Here is a 23,980-nt window from a genome sequence, read left to right as displayed (position 1 = left end):
TCTGTGACTCCGGTTGACCCTAAGACCTCTGGTCTCTCTTCCTTTTGAGATTGTTTGTTTTTGTCTTATGACCTCTGCGTCTTCAAGAGGCCTTTAAGATGATGACATTCTATTGCCCTCATCCAGTCCTGTGTCGACTTGTCTTTTTCATGGATTAGGGCTATGGGAGGGGGTTTTCTTCCTAATTCTTTCCTCCTATCGCTCTTATTGAATCAGGCCTTGTATTCTCTTTCTTTTTTAATACAAGGGTGTTGCCCATCTGCAGCTATTTACTTATTGAAAATAATAATAATAATAATTAGTCTTAATAGATTTTTTTGCTTTGATGAAGAGTTTAATAGAAATATAATTTAGTATTGATTACAACATCATAATATGATAATAATTTAATATTAATTACAATATAATAATATAATTATTTTTGTGCATTATATTTCTCTAAAGATAGGTATACTAGTTAATTAATTGTATTACATGATATAAAGTGTATTGTTGATAACCCTAATTCTATAATTATTAATTACAACTATCATTGTCATAAAAACATTATAATATAATATAATATAATAATATATTATATAATACGTATTATATAATATATTATTATATTATAATATAATATTATATAATATATATTATAATATATTATTATATTATATATATTATATAATATAATAATATTATATTATATAATATAATAATATATTATTATATTACGTATTATATAATATATAATATAATATAATAATATATTATATATTATATAATATGTAATATATAATGTGTATATTACATTATATATTATATAATATATTTTTTAATTTAAAATTACAAATAAAAATCGAATATCCGATATGATTGGATATCTGATTTTATCGGATATCCAATTTGCTTAGGTAATTACCATGCCAAGGTGTACTGACACCTAGGCCAAGCAAAATGTCAACACAGATTTTTGCATTTTTAGGTGAGTGGAGAAGGCTATTTTTTTCACATCACCACTTTTTGGCCCCCCATGATCCTGCACTAACCCATTTGTGATGATGGACATGGGTACACCATAGCGGTAGATGATGTAATTGAGGATGAACGAGGCGATCTGCTTGTATGTGACTTGGGTGAGTGGAACAACTTTGATCCACTTTGTGAAGTACTTTGTAGCAGTAATGATAAATTTATGACTGTTGGATGAAGATGGATGGATTTTACCGACAAGGTCAAGCCCCCATTGACAAAAGGGACATGGTGTTGTGATAGGTTGTAATTATTGTGTTGAGACATGTATCAGATCTCCATGAACTTGGCACTTTTTACACTTTCTGACAAAGTAGTAGGAGTCTTTTTCCATGGAGGGCCAATAGTATCCAGCTCGCATGATTTTCTTTGCTAGTGAAGGACCGCTTGAGTGAGCCCCACAAATTCCTTCATCTACCTTTTGAAGGCTTTTGTTATCTCATCTTGTTCCAAACATCGAAGGAGAGTACCATCAAGACTTCATCTGTATAGGGTTTCGACAATGATGGTGTATCGAGCAGCTTGGCAGATAAAGGTTTTTCGTTGGTTGTTTGATTGGTTAGGGGGAAGTGTGTGGTCACGTAGGTAAGTGAAGAACTCACCGTACCATGGGGAGTCAAAATTGACAAGGAAACATATTATTTTAGATTCAGGGAGAACATAAGCAGGGATCCATATTTGTTCTACCAAGAACTCATAGCATCTCGAATTTTGTGGAAGATCCAAGAGAGATGTAATTGTAGCCATTATGTTGACAACTCAATTCTGATCTCTTGGTACTTTCTCAAATGTGATAGTTGTAAATGATTCTTTGAAGCTATCCACCATCCTTTTATAGGACATGAGTTTATCATCCTTTGTTTGATATTCATCGATGACTTGTTGGATGACCAGCTGGAAATCTCCATATACTTGTAGCTCTTTTAAATTCTATGGTATGGTCAATTTGAGTCCTATGATCAAGGCCTCATATTCTACTATATTATTTGTGCATGGGAAAGTGATCTTGTATGACTTCATAATGCTATCACCCTGAGGTCTGATAAAAAGAATACCTGCCCCTGAGCCATGTCTGGTGTATGATCCATCAAAATATAGCTTCCAGGGTTGTGTAGCTATGCTCATGAAAATTTATTCATCCAGGAAGTTAGAAATAAGAGGATGGTCGCCTTTGAGTGGTGCATCAACCAACTGATCTGCAATAACCTATCCCTTGATAGCTTTGTGGTCCACATACTCAATATCAAATTCACTCAGGATCATAACCCATTTGGCCAAGCGACCTGTCAATGCTACCTTGTTGAGTAGGTACTTGAGTGGATCTATCTTAGCAATAAGTTGTACCTTGTGTGTTAACATGTAGTACCTTAATTTGGTGGCTTCCAAGATAACTGCTAGGCAAGCTCGCTCAATAGGTGTGTAATTGAGTTCATAGCCCACCAGTGTTTGAGAGGTGTAGTAGACAACACATTCTTTTCCTTTTTCATTATGATGTGCCAACAGTACTCATAATATCGTGGTTGTAGCTGAAATGTATAATAGTAGAGGTCTTCCTAGATCTATTGGAATCAACAATGGTGTATTCATTAGGTAATCCTTAAGCATTTGGAATGCTTGCTGGTATTTTGCATCCCATTGAAAGTGGATATTTTTATATAACAAATGGGTGAAGGGATGACATTTATCAACCAATTGTGCAATGAATCGCCGAATTGATTGTAGTCGCCCTTGTAATGTCCTCAATTGACTGATATTCTTTGGAGGTGGCATTTCCATGATTGCCTTGACTTTCGTTAGATCTACCTCAATGCCTTTACTTGAGACAATGTATCCTAAGAGCTTCCCAGAAGTTACTCCAAAGATACATTTCTTTAGATTCAAATAGACATGATATTGTTCTAATCTGTTGAATATTTTATCCAATATTGCAAGATGACCCTCTCTTGTTAATGATTTAGCTAGTAAATCATCCGCATAATCTTCCATTATTGTATGCATCATATCGTGGAAGATGGTAGTCATGGCTCTTTGATATGTTTCCCTTGCATTCTTTAGACCAAATGACATCACATTCCAATAGTATGTTCCCCATGGACATGTAAAAGTAGTTTTGTGTTGATCCTTTGGAGAAATTTTAATCTAGTTGTATCCTAAAAAGCCATCCATAAGAGAAAGAATCACATGACCGATTGTTAGATCGATAATTATGTCGATATTTGGTAAGGGGAAGTCATCTTTAGGACATGCTTTGTTTAAATCTCTGAAATCCGTACAAATACAGATGTCCCCATTAGGTTTACCAATAGGTACAATATTGGAGATCCACTCTGCATAATCAATTGGTTTGATGAAACCAACATCCAAGAGCTTTTTAAGTTCAGTCTTGACAAGAATGACAATCTATGGGTAAATCTTTATGAGCTTTTGTTTGACAGGTTTATCTCCTTCTGCTATAGTTAGATGATGCCTGACCAAATCTGGATCTAAGTCGGGCATGTCTACATAAGACCATGCAAAGTTGATTTGGCACTTCTGGAAGAATTTCACAAATTTTGGCTATTCTTCTGGAGTTAATAAATATGCCAAATGTATTTTGTGAGGAGTCTCAGGGTTCCCCACATTGAATTATTTTGTTTCTTCTATTAGGATGGTTGATCTCTCTTGATTCGTACTAAAGGGGAGGATGTCAAACCTTTCATCCTCAGGTGCCTTGGAGAGGTTCTCAACTTTGGATACGCTCTTTGTTTTTATTTTTTTGGGATCAAAAAGTGCCACTGTGTGGTTTTCACTAGAAGATCCATGTTTTAGTGTAATATTTTTGTAGCTGAAAGGTTTGGCATTTGCCCCAAAGTATGTTGCGTTGTTCTGTTCAATGGAAAACCTAGCTTTATGATCCCTGCTTGGTATGTTATCTCTTAATTCTAGAAAGTCTATGAGCGCCTCATCATTTTGGAAATGGTCAAGGCATGGGGGATTTGGCTGGTTCCATTCAATAAGTTCATGATGAATGATAGGCATTACTTCATCAATTAAGTTAAGTTTGTAAGTGGCATTAGTGAGGCTTAATATGGAGGCATGAAGTGCATTGATGGTACTCTCCTTGTCAAATCCGAGCGTAGGATTTGACGTAGAGCCTGTGGAAGTTTCTTCTAGCTTAGGAACCCAAAAAGTTTTAATCCATGCTTCTCCATAAACTGGTATATCCATATGAGGTGGAGGAGGTGACGTGTCTTCCTCGTCTAAAGTATTTAAATGCACTGAATCCTATTCCCACTCATGTGAGTCTGTCTCATAATCACTCTCTAACATCTGATTACTGTACCAAGCTGGGATGTCTTTTGAATTGAATAGTGCATTAGTTAATAGCTTATGTGCTATTGGAGGTGGGGTTGCTAGTATTGCAGATATAGTCAAGGATTGCATCCTTGGATTAATTGACTGACACACAAATTTGATGGGTTTTCCTTTGAATCGAAGCTTAGGAATAGATTCTTTTTGAAAACCTAGTCCAATTTTATCTCTTGGTTTCAACTCAGGTTGTAAGGGCTCACGTCATCCTTGCTTGCAAGGTCCCAAAGCACTATGGCCATCAAAGCCCATTCTTTGCATTACAGTGAATCCTTTTCCATATTTTTCAGTGGGGAGCTTAGCCTTCGGGATTTCTTTGTCAATAGGGTCTATGTAGATCCATTCTGTTAGGTCTTCATCCATGGTTTCCTCCTCTTAACTATTACCAGGGGTGAATTGTGCCAAAGTGAAAGTTCTTTTGGCCAGTAGTGTTTGAAGTAAACCTTGGGGTTTGCCATGAATTCTAGGGGATGTGAGTAACTGCCCAATGCAAAAGAGTTGGCTAAGATTATATTCACCGAGACCTTCCTCAGCCATTTTCATTTTCAATTTGTCCTGCTTCGGTGTAGGGGTTGTTAAGCTAGAAAGAGAGGCTGTATTAACATATGATGAGGAAGGGATAGCTTCTCTGTTGTTAGGTATGGTGATCTATGGATGATGGTGAATATTATTACAATATGTAAATGGATTAGCATCACCAAGGATTTTAATTTTTACCCCATTATGTGGAAACTTAATACATTAGTGATAGGTAGATGGAACGGCTTGCATGTCATGTATCCAAGGTCTTCCTAACAAGAGATTGTAAGGCAAAGGAAGGTCTAGAACTTGACAAACTATATGTTTCACCACTAGCCCAACCCTGCCAAGTAATATAACAACTCCTCTGGAAGAACGTTCTGCATCATCATATGCTTTCATGGTTATCTTTTTGCTAACATCCACTGATTCTACTGCATAACCCATGTTGTGACTAACTACAAGGTGCATATGTTTAAGCCAGCTCCATTGTCAATCAAGACTCTCTTGATTCTATGTTGGTTTATGAATCCTTCAATATGGAGGGAGGCATTATGGGGTTGTTGGAAGGATGTGTTGTCACTTTCAGTAAATGTAAGACATGATGATGACTTTAGACTACCGACCATGTCTTGAAACTGATCTGTGTTGAGATTGGCGAGGATGGACGCTTCTTGGAGATCTTGATCCAAGATTGTTTTATGTGAGGGGGATAAACATAAAATCTCTAATATGGAGATGAGGGCTAGCATCTTATCCAATTTCTCTACAAGATTATATTATTTGCGAAGGGGTGTCGTTCCTTGTGGTACCACTCAAATAGTAATCTTTCTATGATGCATAACAACGTTGCATGTAAGATTTGGATCTTTTATGGTAAGAGTTGCAACTTGTTCATCCAAATCATAAAGGTGATTCATAGTATAATTATAGGTGGCTTGTGTGTAATTGGTTGTGGTATCTATGTTTCTCCCTGAAATGGAAGGACCCCTTTGATCATGTGATGGAAGTGGAATTTTGAACATTAGGTGATCATCATTGGATCTTTTTGGGTCATGTCCTTCAATTTCAATTTCTCTTCTATCGTAGGATCCTAAACAAGATCTTTTAGCTGATGGCAATTGCTTGTTTTATGCCCTCTTCCTTGGTGAAATTCACAATGTTCATGATCTCGCCACCATGGTGGGTTGACTTGAGGCTCATAATTGGATGTTTAAGGTAAGGTCGCAAGATTGGAGGATATTAATTGGCATAAGATCATTTGAATAGGTTCCCCTTAGGGTGTAAATGTGCGTTTTGGTTTCTAGTTTTGTTGCTTTTTTTTTTGTTCCTCTTGTTGTGTATTCCGACCTTGATTTGGTGGATTATTGATGGTGTTGTTGTTAGGAGGGGGATTTTGTCTTACAAACTTGACCACAGGTTGTACAATTTTTATTGTTCTTGCATCCACTATCCTGTCATTGACATTGTTCTTGTTTTTGTTCAAAAATTTTGGTTTGTCACTATTATAGTGTGGACAAGGACCATCTTTGGGTTCATTGTAAATTTTGATAAGTCCCTTTTTGATGAGGGCTCTTTCACATTTGAGCCCTTGAGTGATCATTTCTTCAAAGGATTATGTGCCCTTTATGTCCAAATGAAATTCCATTTCATCATTTAAGTTGGAAATGAAAATTTCCACTAGTTCTTGCTCAGGTAGATGAAGGGAGCTTCAGCTAGACACTTGTCTCCACCATTGTAGGAAAGTTGAGAACAACTCCCTTGGTTTTTGTTTTGTGTTGCACAAATCTGCCATGGTGACATCACGTTCTATGTTGTTTGTATAATGAGCGATGAATTTTTGGACCAGTTCTTCAAATGTTCTAATACCACCTAGCAGTCATGAAAACCATTGTGTGGTTGTGCCTCCCAAACTTTGAGGAAAGAGGCGCACCAGATATGTGTCCTCATAGGCCACCTCTAAGAAGATGTAGTGAAATTCTCACACATGGTCTCTAGGATCTCCTTTGCCTCTATACTTTTCAAATTTGGGTGTTTCGAACTCTCATGGAAAAGGTGGCATAGGCATGTTCCTATCAAAAGGATGGGGACAAATGTCATTAAGTGAGAATCGATTGGTCTTCACACCAGTGTTTAGTTGTTGAGCGATATTTTCTACTTGTTGCCTCAACATGTCTATTTCTGAAGGAGGAGGAGGTGGAAGATTCCCTTGATGATTAGGGTCATAGCGGAAGTAGTCTCTACCTCCTCCACCATCATTATGGTTATGTTTCTTGGAGTTTGTCGTAATTGCATTGTATCAAAGTTGGAGGGAAGTTTGGCACCCTCTTGAGCAAGTCTCAAGAAATGTGCATTGGCATTGTTTCTAAGGATTTCATCAGAGAGTGTTGAATTTTGGATTATGTTGTGCTCTTTCTATATTTTTTGGAGTTGGAGTGTTGGGTTCTTCACCATTAGTGCCTCCTCCAAAGGCCTCATGATAATCATTGAGGTTTTCTTCCTCCTCTTCAACTTCTGGTTGCCGATTTCTCATTGATCTTGTTTGAGCCATGTTTTAAAAGTTGATGTTTTGTAAAAATGACTATGAGGTGGTGATGAAATGTTTGATGGAAGACAATTTTTTGTAAAATATTTGGTGGAAGATAGATCTCTAATACTGAAGGTTAGATGTCAACAGAGTTCTTTGTTAATTGCTTTTGTGTTTTTCAACAATTTTCATGTGATGAGGTATAGCAAGGTTTTGAGATGTGTTATAATCCAAGCTACCTTGTAATGAGAGGATGCACTCTTAACTAGTTTTAACCTATCTAGATGTGTAGAAATTCCTCTTAGGATGATTGATCCTAGATGTAGAGACACCCTAAAAATGATTTGTTGGTTTGTTTAAGCAATATTTGAAAGTACTAAGGACAAAACCTCTTTGTGTTGGAGAGTTGAATGGATTTGTGATGTTCTGATGTGAAAGTGAGTAGGATATGTGTCTCAATAAAATTCTTCCGTTATGAAGGGGGTTTCCACTTCTTCCTCTCTGACAGGGGTTGGTGGCTCCTATCGAGCTTCATTGTATGTGATAAAAATTTGAGGAAATAAAGCAGGATTGATCTTGCCCCCTTTGTTCTTGTGATAATCAAAAGATCTATACTGAGTGAAAGCTCTATTTCTCAACGACTCTTTGTCAAATTTATTGGATTTTCCCTAAAGGTACAAGTGCATATGATGCAAGAATACTCTATGTGAGAGAAAGAGTTGTCTATTGATATAGAAAATTTTCCCTTTCTTGATAAAAGCCTTTGAACCAAGTTGTCTCTTCTTCAATTTGGTCTTTTGATGAAGATTTATTTTTCTCAAGATATGAGTGATGGTCATACAAACTGATACTTTATTTCACTTGTTGATGTAGATTTTTTTATCAATGTTGATGTAGATTTGTTGGATGGATACTTTGTTTCAATTGTTTTAAATCCTTTGACAAGAAAACACAACAAGCACACAAGAACAATAATCTTGCCCCTTTTCAATAAAGGCACAATAGTTCTGGGTCTAAATCAACCCAATCATGAACTTTTTTGACCCTTTATAAATGTATTTTATGCTCCCAAAGCTTGAAGTTGGCCCAGATTTTTACTAGTCTGAAACAAGATGAAGACAAATCAAACACTTTTTATCCCTAAGGTCATGGCCGATTGCGATATTTTCAGCCCACATCTTGATATTTCTTTGACTTTGGTACTACATACCTTATGTATCCCACCATGGTAGGTAAGGATGTGATATACTAAGTCTTGCATGAGCATAACAGATAGATGATCCCTATGATGGGGGAGTCACCACTTTCATAAAGCTACAAGTAGCCTTTCAAAAAACTCTGTTTCTACTCAAGGAAATATGTATGGTGAGTATCTTGGGAGCAAAACCATCTATGCTCTTGCACTAAACTTTTCACAAAAATCCTCAATCAATAGAATGGGTGAGCTTCTAAAATAAGAGATGTGTAGTAATGTTAGATGTCTTTGGACGTAAGTTCATTCTTCAGTGACTCGCTTAAGAGACTTGTAACTTGTGGTGGGGCCCATATGTCCTTTCAACAAGTTACACTATAGGAACAACTACACCCAAGGCTATAACTTTCATTCTCACCTGATTTTTATAGTAGCTCGAAGGATTTACCATGCAAGGTCGTTCCCAAGAGTGATGTATCTCTTGGCATACCTCTCTTAAAAATAGAAAATTTAGAGCGTTACTAACACTTTTCTCTTGCACCTAGGACCATGAGAGTCAAAGGAGAGGATAGTGTTTGTTAGAAATGGGACCACTCTATATATTTGTACAAGCACGCCAAACACGAAAAACACTTGTTCTTTTTAACCTTTTATTGCAATATGATCTATTTGCTATTTGGAGATGTTGCTCCAACATAGATGATGTTATTTTTAATTCCACAAAACAATTTTTTTTATAACTAGGAAAGTGAAATCCTGGTCAACAAAATGAAAGCATGCTTGCTTAAAAGAAAATTGCTTTTACAAATAAATGGAAAAGTTTGATTGTTCTTTTTAAATTGCAAATAAAAGGTTGATTGTGAATTTTACCATTGCAAGAAAATGAAAGATTGTTGGTTGTTTTTAAGCCCAAATGTTTTTTCCTAACTTGCAATAAAGAAAAGTGTTTGATTTGTTGTTCTTTTTACCTTACAATGAGATTCTTTTTAAGCCCAAATGAAGATGATGTTGATTTTTAGCCCAAAATGAAAGATGAGATTTGTTTTAAACAAAAGGAAAATGAATTATTTTTACCCAACTTAAAAAGATAAAAATAAATTAAATTCCTAATTCTAACTCCTCGAGTCCTGTAAGAATTTGTTAGTGACCTGCAAGAAGAAAAAATAGTGAAATATAAAAATTCCTTGGTGGGCTTCCACAAGCCTAAGTTTAATTTTTCGGTTACAATTTTTTTTTTTGCTCTTTATTACAAAAGTGCTACTCTGTGAGAACACATAAGCACTACTTCGGACAACAACACCGAAGTACTTGCAAAAGCACAAAACCAATAACAACAACGCTAAACTATGAACATAAATGCTAATTTAACAGGTTTGACATAATTAAAAGACTGACAGACAAAGAGAACAAAAGCGCTAGATTATTACAACAGTGTTAGTAAATGAACAAAAGTGCTAAAACTCTAACTAAAATACTAAAACTGTAGCGAAAGCACTAAAACTCACACAAAAGCGCTAAAAATATCCAGACGATAGCACCAAAATGCGAGACAAAATCGCTAAAGCACTTGACCTGTGTGTGAAAATTATAAGAAAATCACAAAAGAAAGTCAAAAAATATATCAGAAGGTTGCGTGTTCGATTCACGTCAGGTTCACCAAATGATGCATGCTAAAAAAGATACAAAAGATACAAGTTCAAATGTTAATATGTTAGTGATAATCAAAACAAAACACAAGTGAACCTATGATCCTTAACACACATATCAAGAGAGATAAAAAGCATACAATAAGAAGCATACAGAAACAAAGGAAGGAAATAAAAGCCCCCAAGATGCTCTCCAACATGCTCATAGTTGCTCCTCCCTTGTTCCTCTCCTCTCCAAGTCCCACATGAGTGTAGCTCTTAGCTTTTAACACTATCCATATATGTCTTATGAAGATTCAAGATGATTATGAAAATGAGAACAAAATGCATATACAAGTGTAAATAAGATACTATGATAAAGCACCTAATTAGTCTATGTAAAATTTAGTAAAATAATAAAGCTAATGCTTCTAAAATGCTCTCTTAAAAATGACTATAAGTTTGATGCATATAGACTTCTCCTTTTTGAAAATGAAGAATAAGAGATCTATTTACAGGAGAAATAGGGCAATGGATGGTCAAGATTGAGAAAACTTAACAAGGGCTAGGATTGATAGGTTTATGATCCATGTGATGGCTTTCAACCCAATCCCATGATGACAAGTGTCAACATGAGATGGCTTGAGAGGAGAGGGAAGAAGCATTAAATAATTGAGATGACATGAAAGTTACCTTGGGAGGGTTTGGTTAGGCTTGAGTTAGTGAATAAAGTTTTAATCCAATGAATAATGCCTTTATCTAGTGGATAAAGTCTTGTGCAAGAGTTAGTGGGGATAACCATGTCAAAACAATGAATTCTTGAAGAGACCCATGAGTTAAATGAGGGTTGAGTTAGAGGAAAAGCCTCTAACCATGTAGGTGAGTTGAGTTTAACCATTAATGGTTATGTAAGAGCCATAAATGGTTATGTAAGAACCATAAATGGTTTAGAAGACTTTAGGGGTTAACTTGTTGAAGGATAAAAACCTTTAATGCATTTCAAAGACTTTAAGGGCTTTGAGAAGTGACTTCTCTATGCTTAGGCATGTGCCAATAATTAGGGAGGGGGATTTGGCTAATTTGGAATGGATTAGAAGAATCTAAAAGGGGTTTAGGAGGCAAGTGGGTTTGGTGGGTGAGAGAAAATATGATTTTAAAATAAAATTGTGCATTTTGCATTTGTAGGAGAATGCAAGTTGTGGGGGGGGGGGGGGGGGGGGGGGTGGGGGTGTTAGAGATTAAATAAATATGCTTTATTCATTTAAGTGAGGAAAGGGGTTAAATTAAACAAATATACTTTATTCATTTAATTAATTGTTAGAGTGTGGTTTAGTGAATTAATTTAAATAAATTGAATAATTTATTTAATTAATAGAAGAAGAGGTTCTAGATGAATTAATTAAATATCAATTTAATTAACTGTTGATTGATGGCTAAATAATCAAATAAATACTAAATATTCATTTAATTAAGTGGACAGATTTATGTGTCTACACTTTTGTAATAAAAATATTCCTTGGGGGGGGGGGGGTCATATCAAGCCTTCCTTTTCTTCTTTCACTAGTACATTTATTTTATTTTCTCTTTGTTGGAGAGAAATTTTTTCCCATGATATTTTCTCCCTTTCTCATGTTATGATAAATTTGTTTATTTTTATATGGGCACCTCAATAGTCCTTATATCCAATACCTATCCATGCATCCATTTATTGTATACATCATTATATTTTTAGCTTCTGCCTAAGTTTATCTCAAGAGGGGTGTTGGAGTAAATAACTAATCACCTAGTTGATCAATCAATTACTCACTAGGTCCCATTTTACTTTATTATGCTTAAGCTATAATTAGGAGTTATTTTTATATTTAGGTCATATTTTTTCATAGCATGGGATGAGGACACATGCCTTAATCTAAACTAATCCTCACCTAGGGTTCCATCTATGGTTTTATTTTACTTTTAAAAAAATTCAATTATATATTTTATTTAATATAGGTTTATTCAAATCAATCATAGTGTGATTCCTTAATCAAGTTGCTTTTCTAGAGAAGATCTCTTCTTAAGACTGGATAGCATTTAATCAATTGATTTTTATCTAGATGCAATAGGTGTTTTGGTTGGAACTTATTCCTTGGAGTTTTGGGGTTCACTATCAACTCCAATACAATCGATCTTTAAATTCTTAAATATTTTGGATGCAATAGTAAAGTCCATTTTAGTCTTTGATGGACTAATTTTCTACTGAAGGATAGATCTCTCAAAATTTGAATAGAAACTTATAAATATAATTCTTTGATTCCATGTTGGATTTGATAGAGAATCCCACAACTCCTACAGTTCACTTGTAAGAAAAACAGATATCACAAATGAAGATCAAAGCAATTAATTTTCACAAAAACCTCAGAATGATATTGATGTAATAGCCTAAGTGAAATGATTATAATGAATAATTAATCATCCTTTTAAAAAGAAAAAAGAAACCCTAGATCAAACCCTAGATAAGGATATCATAATATTATGAAAACATCCTCACCCTATACTATGATATGAAAAAGAACAATCTAATAATAAAAAAAAGTATTTCTGAATTTTATCTTAAGCACGTAAATTAAAAAGGAGCCTAATAATTAATGAGTGTATAAGAGATTTGTGGTATTTACATAGTGAATGTAAAAATTGTATGATAAAAATAAATATATATTTAAAAAATTAATGAATAAGTTCAATCAAAATTAAATTTTGAGAGATAATGAAGTCTTATTGCTAGGAAAATGCAATATCTTAATCTAATCCCAAAAAGGTGAGAAACAAAAATTGACGTGTATTATATTTTTGGTCTAAAGTACAATCCAATAATGATCAAGCAATTAGTGTAAAAATATTATATTTTATTTTTAAAATGAAACATTCATTATTCTTAATACAACTAGATGTAATTGGCTAATTACAAAAGTTCTAATCATTAAGAATATAATGCTTTTGTGAGAAATAAAAAATAAATTATATAATGTATTTAAAGATGTTATAAAAGATGAATCATGGCTAGAGCACTCGAAAATTATTCATTTCAATTTTATTGGGCCTCAATTGTTACCTGAGAGGCACACAATTCAATGATTGTCAATAATTGAAGAATCAAACCAAATTTGTGAAACATGTGCTCAAGGTAAATAGTGTAGAAATAGTTTTCTTAGTGGATTATGAGAGAAAGAAAACCTATACAATTGATACTTTGAAATTTGTGTGTACATATGTAAAATGCTCTTGATTGTAAACAATTTTTATTTGATGGTCTTTATTGTTGATTTTTGCAATCTAAAATAAAATAAAATATGGATTTTCTTTTTCAAACAAAAATCAAAAGAATTTAGTCTGTTTTAATAATTTAAAGTCTTTATAGAGAAGCAAATTCACAATCAAGATATTCACAATAGATAGAAGAAAAGAAATCATATCAAAATAGTTTTAAATGATTATTATAATATTAATGAAATTAAAAAGAAATGTATTGCAAGCCATACACCACAGCAAAATGGTGTAGTAGAGAAGAAGAATAAGCAAATATTTGAAATGGAATATAAATAATTTTAGAATTGAATTTGTAGCTTTCTTGGTCTATCTATTATATATGTGTCCAATAAAGAGTGTTTGAGTGTGATTCCACAAAAAACATGGGGCAAAAGGAAATCAAGTGCAATTCATTTAAGAGTTTCTAGATGTAGTGTATATTTGTGAGGGGTAAAAAAGTGAAGCCCTACATTCCTAAAATATCGCCATAAATTCTAAAATATTGAATTGATTATTATATGTTTTTGCATGGGATTTCCAAAACAAAATGCTTAAAATTACAACAGATTTTGAGTCAAACATAATGAATTTGTCAAGGAAAAATGTGCAAGAAATTTGTCATTGTTTTTTTCAATCAATACACATTTTCATGTTGGTAAAGAAAATAATAGAATGGTAGAAGAGCACTTGATTTAAAGACAAAGTTCATGTTGTAGACATCTAGATGGTATTTTGTTCCAATTTTCTACAATACAAAATGTAAATATTAAAAAATAAAATAATAGAATGATTGAAAGGCATTTGATTTAATGACAATGTCCATGTTGTATAGACACAATGGTGCTAAGTTTTAATCTTCTACAATACAAATTAAAATTAAAAAATAAAATAATAGAGTGATTTGAAATGTGCACATGCAAAGTTATGAAGTTAAATTCAAACACACTTAAAACCATCTTTATGGATTACATAAAAAATATATCTATATTTTAAAACTAAGCTTGTTTGGTACAAAAAGATGTGAAAATTGTGCACAATCTATTTTTACAAAGTTATTATGTATCGCTTATTTACATATATATTTCATTAAATGCATTTATAAAATTGAATTTTGTTTCTAATTTTCTATTAAAAGTTACATTGGTATATGTTTTGACATATTTTTCAATTCAAGTGAAAATCTAAAATAAATTTCTATTGGTTTTAAAAGTAATCAACTCTCAAATGAAAATTGACTATCCTTAAAATATTTGTAATTAGGGCATGACCATTTGAATGATAATTTGATGAACTATTTAAATTGTTCCAATCAAGAGCCTTGCAATATTTGACATACTTTCCAATATTTAAGAGTTAACTTGAACATCAACAATTACCTTTTAGATAAAACAAATGAAAAAATTAACCCAAACATATATTGTTATAAAATTTACTTTTTAATATATAAGTGACAATATATCAACTTGCATTTGTAAATATTTAACAATACAACAACAATATGCAAGCTAGAAATCTTAATCTAATCCTAAACTACTTAGATCTAAATTAAATACAACAGACAAGGAAGAAAATAAAGATAAAAAAAGAAAACAAAATAAAAAAATCTTTTACTAATATTTCAGCCTCATCAATGTATAAACACGTTTGTAGATTTAAGCATTCCTAATCTGATCATGAAAATCAACAATCAAAGTTCAAGAAGAAGAAATATTTATAGGATACTATTGATATAAGTTGTTGCACCTAAGTCTTAGCATATAATGAAGAGATCTTAAAAAACTCACTTGAAGGTGTTTCAATTGGTGACACACAACTCACTTGAAGGTGTTTCAATTGGTGACACAAGGTTGCTTATAATAACAAACAACTAGTGACATGAAGAACATCACACATTCATAAATATTGATCAATCAAGTGTTTCAAATGCAAGAAAATCATTGGGTATTCTCAAAATCCATGAGAAAATTCTTAAAAATAAAAAAAAGATGTGCAAGAAGTTGAGTCCACTTTTTGGCCAAAAAGTGGAAATGTTTTCCTAATTTTCAAATTTTGCCACATTTGACCTAAAAAATTGAATCTCTTAGAGTTTGGATCTTAGAAAAAGTTAGGAATACAAAATTTAATGCTCAAAGTATATATTTCAAACATATAATTTATTTTAATACCCAAATAATAGAAATTGACTTTCAAAAAGGATTTCTAAAAAACACTATTTAAAAATGCATGTTTTAGGACTGAACCATGGACATGTACAACCACCACTTTTTGACACAAATAAAACTTTTTTTTCAAACCATTTTGAGGAAAAAATTGTAACACGTTGAAGATTGATGAAGATTTTTTTTTTCTTTTTTTTGAATATATATTTTTTTATTAATTTTCTATTTGCTGTATTTGTTGTTTTAAAAAACCCTCGTGTATGGAAACCATAATTTGAACTAAACTTATCATTTTTTGAAGTTTTCTTTTTTAATATTGAAAATAATTCTCTATATATTGATGTCATATAAATTTTTTTTTATTTCAAGTTTATGGATCAAATCTAGTACAAATTGATTAAAAAATAGAAAAAATAATCAAATATAATTTTTTTATATATATTTGGAATCAAAACAACATAATCTCTAATGGGATTTAATTTCATCTAATAATTTTGTAAAAATGGGTATCAAACATATGCCAAAAGTTAGTATTTTGTTACTCTCATAGTCCAGCCTTGTACTTGTAGGTCCAAGGCTTAGGTTTGGGAACTCCAAGCCTGGTAGTAGGAGAAACATACTTGTTTACCATATGATTCCAATACTGAGCACCCAATCCTTTAATGTATATCTTCATCTGATCTTTCCATATCCTGTAGTTATCCTTGGTAAAATTGGGACCCTCCTTCTTGATCATATTTATTCAGGATCTTTCCCTCAAGTTGTTAGGATTTCTGCACACAGAGGACCAATGCCAAGTAGCCTTGTCTTTGACCAATAGTTTTAGCTTTCTTAATGGATTAATTCTTTGGCTAAGCTAATACTCTCTTGTCCATGAAGGTCACTCTGTATCCATTGTCCTCCAGTGCTGATATTAAGACTAGATTTCTCTTGATGCCTTGAACATACAGTACTCCTTTAAGTTGTAATGATACACCTGATTTTAGTTGGATGGTGTAGGTTCCAACTCCTCTAAATGGATGTGTGGAGTCATCTCTGATAGTTACTTCCTCATCATTCTCCTCTTTCATGGAGTCTAGCAATTCTCTGAATCCTATGATGTGTCTGGATGAGCCACTGTCGATCACCCAGGAGTTAAATTTATTTGATGCTTGGTTTGTGAGTGTTGAATAGAGTACATACTTCTCGAGGTCTTCTTCCCTTTTAGATTTTCTTGTGTTTGGCAAATGTGGCTTGTTGCTTAGCTCTTTCTAGACATTTGGCAACATAGTACCCAAATTTGTCACATCTGTAAGATTGAATCTGAGAAAGGTCCTTCTTCAAGGTGTTCTTTTTGTGACAACCTTTTCTCTTTCTGAATTGTTTCTTCTTGCTTTTCTTGTTTGATTTTATATTTAGAACTTGGAGATCTTCATCTATATTATTTTTCTTGATCCCTTTCTTATTTTGCCTTGATTCCTTTTGGAGACGGTCAGCCTTTAGCCTATTGAATTTTGGAAATTCATCTCTTGCACTGATGCCTTGGATGAATGTTTCCCATATGCTAGGCAACCCATCTAGAGCAATGAGTGTTAATTCTTTTCTTTGGATCTCATATCCTAGGGTTTCCAGTTCATCCCTTAGGGTTGATATTCGCATGAAGTAGGCATTCCCTTATTCACCTTCGATCATGGCTATCTGATTTATTTCTCTTTTTAAAGCCAAGGCTCTACTGGCATTAGATATCTCAAATGCATCTTCAAGTGATTTGAACATGTTGTAGGTTGTTTTATGTTTCCTTATGATGGGCATAATATTATTTCTCACCCCATCAACTATGATTTTGATGGCCTTTTCATTTCCTTCTCTCCAAGTTGTTTTGTCAGGTTCAGTCTCAAGTTTTGTAGTTTCAGTTTTTACAAATGATTCGACTTTATTTTCTTTTAGAATCATTTGAATTCTGAACTTTCGTGCTGAGAAGTAATCACCTCCTCCAAGTCTATCTTCAAATCTGATAGCGCTAGCCATTAGAAGAATTGTGATGTTGAATATTTACTTGTTTTGAATTTTCGACAAAATTGAACATCCCCAGGTTTGATTTAACTATAGCTCTAATACCATGTAAATGGTGTTCAATTCTCAATTCAATATGCAAGATGTATTCTATTTTATATTTTATTGATCTATGTAATATCTATTTATACAATAAATCTGATTATCTTCTTTTGTATGATAGGTGAGAGGAGCATTTATATATATATATATATATATATATATATATATATATATATATATATATATATATATATATATGCAAGAGGGGAGGATCAAGCAATGCCTTGATTGGTCATGTCTCATAGACATGACCGATCAAGACATTACTCGATCGCACCCTTTGAATTATAATTACCAATTGATGTTTACTTTAATTAACAACCCGATACTAATTGGGGTCTACGTAACTTATTATCTGATGCCAATCGGTGTCTACATGACATGTTAACTGATGCCAATCGGTGTCTACATGACTTGGTGATCTCTTAACTAATAGTTAGATACCAAGCGGGTGTATGCTTTGCCACCCGATAAAAATCCGTTAATCTCGATAATCATCGGTTAATCCCGATAATCATCATTTGTTTATTGTTGATAAATCAACCAATATAAATTGAGATATATGGTTAGCCCGATAATAATCAGTGATCACAGTTATAATGCAAACCAATATTAATCGGTATACTATGCTATGATATGATTATCGATAGTTTGAGCATTGATCGAACTAAGTAGTTTGGACATATACAAGTGAAGAATGATCATCGAATGAAAGAACAATAGATTGAAATTTTCCTAATAGTTTTATCGATAGGATAAATGATTGAATGAGAGACTTCATTTATCTCTCATTCAATCATTTATCTTACCGAAGCTATCATGCATTAACAATAGATAAGCACCATAAAACTATATGAAATCTGTTAAATTTTGTATGTGAAATTTGGTCCTCTCTCTCAATTAGGGTCTTTGAAACATATATAGATTAATTTCAAATTCAATTTAGGGCCCCTTCATCCAAGTGTTCTCAACATCCAATTCTTTCTAGGGTATTGAGTTCAGTGCATGGAATATGAAGGTATATCATCATGATGTTTCAAATGCAATAGAGAAGGGCACAATGCACCCAATTTGTTGCTTCTGCAAAATCTCCTTTACAATTTGGTGTAGCTTTGAATAAATGGGTGAATTTCTAAAGATGTTGGAGTCCTCAATGCCCTAACAGATCTCTATGAAAAATGTAGAAATGTATGACCAAATGCCTAATTGAAATGTTGTCTTATGGAACACATTGATTAGAGGATATGTAAAAAAAATGGGTTTGTTGGAAGGCTTTAGAAAATTTTGAACATATACCATTGCCAGAAGTTGTAAATAAATTAAAAAACTTTTAAGTCTTTCATTTTAGCCAATTCATCTCCCAACCTAAAATAATAAGAAATGAAATGAAAAGTCACAAGGAAGACAAATGCCTACATTTGCAGAGAACTGAAAAGGCATGAGAGAAGAAAACACAATGTTGGGCCAAAGTCTAATAGAAACAAAATATAAGAAAATCATACCTTCGTCATTTAAACTATGAATAGTGCCTCACATTTTGTTTTGGAGCCCATACCAGATGCATTTTCCTTGATTTGGAAGGAAGATACATATTCTTGGATATTTGTGCTTCAGTGGGTGCATGAGCTCAGGATGGAGATAGGGTTTCTAGAGTCCAAGATTGCAAACATGCCACATGAGTCATTCGTTGTCTCCTCTTAGGATCTTTAAGCAATTACCCAAAGGTTGAGAAATATGGAGTTGCCTAGACCCACAGATATACTGATGGGTAAGGTATCAGGAGTTTGGCAACCAAACACCCTCTTCGTCGACAAACACCATTGCCACTAACCTTGGCGCTTTCAATACCCTCACCATTCCCTTTCCCACTTTTCATCGCAAACATGACTGTCTGGCAAGAACTCCTTGGTGGAAATATTGCATTCAAAACTCTTTTGTTGTAAAAATATTATGAAACCTTATAGGGGAAAGGACCCAATAGTTGAGCGTATTCCAATTCTTTTGATAGAAGTTGTTGATTTAATACCCCCATACTTTTTGATTTAATGTCCAACCTTTGTATAACATTTCATCAATAGTTGTATGAGTAGTACCAATAATTGAATGAAATATACCATTTGTTGTGAAAACTAACCAATCATGTGATGCCACATCAGTTGCACAAGTATTGGGGCCATTTTGCACACCTATTGGTCTCACTTTTTTTTTGGGCTATTTTGGATACCTTGGCAAAAAGCATGTTGATGTGGCATCGTATTTGATGATGTGGCCTTAAAACCATAGTTATAAGCAAGGGACTTGCCAAGTAAGTTGTTGTAAAAAAATCAGAGTGATTTGAAATTTCCACATAAGATTTTGAGAAGCGCGAAGTTAGGGTGCACAACTATTCGGTCCTTTCCCCTATTTGATATAATAAAAAAATTGATATCTTTGATTACGAAATCCTACAAGAGAATATATTTTTTTTAAATGAGACCAAAATTACCTAGATTTGACTGTAGGCGATTGTGTGGTGCCAGTGAAGAAGTGGATATGTTGCCCAAATCAAATGGTGGAGGCCCATGGATCAATATATGCAATTTTATTATCAAGATCCATACACAGTTTGTCCAGAAATTGTTTAAACATATACTTGTTTCTTATTTGTAGGTAGAAAGAGGTCTAATACCCAATTTCCAAGTAGATATGCAATTTCACTTTCCCCATTCCGTCTCTACCCCTTGTTGTCTATTGAAAAATGCATGTTTATTTTGTCATAATTTTTTAATTTAAGGCAATTAAAATAGTTTTAATTTTTAATTAAAATAATAATATAACTGTTTAAATAAAATATTGGTTTTGTCTTAAACCGTTATTTTATGTAGTAGTGGGAGAAAATAATTAAAACAAACAATAACAAAAAAATATATATGTAACAAAGTGAATGATTAAAATATTTTTATGCCCTTAAGGAGTAATTAAATTTTATAATTCTAGCTTATGATCTTAGGTGGATTAAATGGAAACAAATGATTAAATATTAATAAGAAAGTAGAAAATGACAATAGAAGTAACAGTCATTTATCTAGTCATTTTTATTTGTGTGACTAATTATTTAGTTGTGTTTCTTATCCGATGACCAAATTAGTCATTTATAGTTCTGTTGTAAAAAATAACTAGAATTTCATCATTTTTAGTTATCGTGACTAAGATTTTTAGTCATCTAGCCATTTATTTACCATATTTCTGCTAGTGGACTTTCTCCTTTTTCTTGAAAGTAAAGTTTAACCATTGTGTCTTGCTCCTCTTGGTGTACTATTATCTCTACAATGATCATGATGTGGGTCTCTACATGTTGTTTTTGGTTTTCTTGTTGTTGTTGTTGTTGTTGTTCGTGTTGAAGTGGAGGATTTTGTGACTGTTGTTGAAGTTGAGCTACCTATTGAGCAAGGTTTTCTTGAAGAACCTAATCAGGAGTTAGCTATTGTTGCTTAACCAAATCCTCCAATATTTCAGTAACTTCCTCTCCAAACACCCTATCTGATTCATTCATTTGTTTCTCCTCACCTCCCTCTAACTATCTTAGTAGGTTCTCCTTGTCTTGAGGAGTGAGAGCCATCCTTTCATTCAATTCATCTGGTTCATCCTCCTCCATAATCTGCACATGTACCTCCATGGGCTACACTTGAATCACATGTTCTTCTTGAGCCTTGGGTTTCATGAGTTATATTGGGATTCCTTTTCTTTATTTCACTCCTTCTCTTCTGAGCAATCACTATAATAGGCTCATCATCCTGGTCAAAATCAATTTTGAAATTATGAATAATTACATACTCTTTTGTTCAAACAAGGGTAGGTGTTGGTGTCTATGTCACAGGAGGGACTTGTTCTTCAATGGTTTCAGTATGGGTAGTACCCTCTCCTAGTTCCATTCTAATGGTAGGAACAATGGGATGAATATAAGCTTGAGGGATTGCTTGTAATTCAGTGGTAATCTTGTTTTTGACAACTATTTTAAGCAATTGAGACTCTTTCATTTTCTCATCCAACTGCCTCATGAGCTCCTGATCATCAACTATTTGTGTAGTAGTTTCAGGATCAATAGGAGTACTTTTTCTTGATTATGATATTATCCTTCTAGTATAATACTTGGTTGTTTTGGTTTGAGGGTTGTCAATAGCTTTTCCTTTCTTCTTTTCATTTTTCATGCTTGGCCTAATCCTCAAACCCAACCATTGCATTGTTCTTTCTATTACTTTTTTCTCAAACTGCATTTACATCAACAACTTCTTGATCTGACTACCGGATACTAGAGAGTGGTCTCTTATCAATCTCTTTTTCCTTGTAGATTGGATCTAATATCTCTCTGTCATCTCTAAGATCCTGGGTAAGATTGGTTTCTATTTTAAATTTCCTAATCTAAGGAACTGTTCATCTATGGTATCCTCTCTCACGAGCTTCAAAATATCCTGCATGTCTACCTAGAAATCCTCCAAAGCTGTCTGGTGACCTGTATACGTAATGGGCATTATTTTCTTTGGTTTGCCCAAAGGATCATTTTTCTCTCTTGCATAATTCAATTATTTTAAAATGAGGTCCTGCAACTCTTGTCCAGCTGCCTTAGCTACTTGCAAATTCTGACAAGAATAAGACTCTAGTAAAATAGGGAAGGTGACCGTAGTTTTGTGCTTAAGGGTTAGGAGTGATTGCAACCCCACAATCTTTCGTGTATACTCAAGAATAATTATTTTGTTACTACAAAACCGAGGAAGGAGGAAAGACCTTCTAACAAATCCACTTACCCTTATGTAAGTAGAGTGTTGATTTTGAAGGAACCAACAACCCCACTCTTTGATCATTTTCATAGCCTTTGGTGAAATTCTATACCCTACATCACCCATTAGTTTGCATATGAACACATAATTTATCCTCTTGAAATGAAACTTAGCTTGTGTGATGAGTAATTGAGTGTTATGTTCCCAAACCTTCTTCTTCCCTAGCTCTTCTCCCAATTTGCCTTCTTTATTTAGACCCAGGTATTTACCAGCTCAAGCTACTACCCATATGACATAAGAAGTCATGAAAACTTCTTTATTTTTAAAACTCTAGTTAGTTGTTTATGAAAATTATTAGAGATAATCTATGGCCAATCAAAATATTCTTTACCTATTAGGATTTTGTGCACATAGTGGAACATCCACACGTAGAAATGTTGGCAATCTGGATTACCAAAGGCACAACTTAGAATAATTACCAAATCCTTCGGTGCATCCTTGAAGTCTGTCGTCAGGATATCAATTGCCTTTAAACCCATCTTTCTAGATTCTTCTAACCAAGCTTCATTGATGTGACATTTGTAAATAGAAGCATTCTTATGGAATATAGAGGTTGCCTCTTGTTCTGTAGATTCATGAACCTCATCCTTATCAGGGATCCCAAATGTCATCCCAATCATTTTAGGTGAGAGATCTACTATCACATTACCAGCTGCATTTACACATTTTCTCATCTCCTGATCATAATATTGAGCTATTATGAACTCATATGATCTCAAAAGATTGCATAGCCTACAAGAAGATTGTGGCTTCAACTAATCTAGATCTCTTGATTATTCTATATGGTACATCTAAACCAATTAAGGCCACTTCCTCTCTAATGTCTTCTATCTCAATGTGACTTACCTTAGTGTCAATCACCCATTGTACCTCATTATCAAGCTTAGATACCAAAGGTTGTCCCTAGTATTAATACTTCATCATGGGGGGATTCTTCTTTAATTTTATCTCTTCTCTAGTTTTCTTTTGGCTAGATGTATATTCTTCCATTAGTCTTCTTTATTCAGCAAGAAAAGATACATAATCAATTTCCACACATTAGCAAAACACAATAGACTCTGGAACTCTGCGGTTCCAGGGTTTTGAGGTATAAAAGAACCATCTATAAGGAATTTCAAGATTCTAGGATTCCAGGATCTCGAGGTATAAAAGATAGAACAAGGACTCACTTCAAGGTTCTCAAACCCCAAAGTAGGTAAAAGCATGAAAACAATCCATTTCAAAACTCTAAGGTTCCAGGATGTTCATAACAGTTCAAAAAAGGTCTTTAGGATTCTTAGATCCTAAAGATGTTAAGTTCCTAAGGTGCGAAGGGTTTAGGGATCTTAGGGTCCTGGAACCTTGAAGAGGATATACTTCTTTGTTAAAACATGATTTATAATTTTGGAGTTCTTGGATCCCGA

The sequence above is a fragment of the Cryptomeria japonica genome, chromosome 3 (genome assembly GCF_030272615.1).
Source record: "Cryptomeria japonica chromosome 3, Sugi_1.0, whole genome shotgun sequence".
In the NCBI taxonomy this organism is placed as follows: domain Eukaryota; kingdom Viridiplantae; phylum Streptophyta; class Pinopsida; order Cupressales; family Cupressaceae; genus Cryptomeria; species Cryptomeria japonica.
This window is presented reverse-complemented; position numbering follows the sequence as displayed.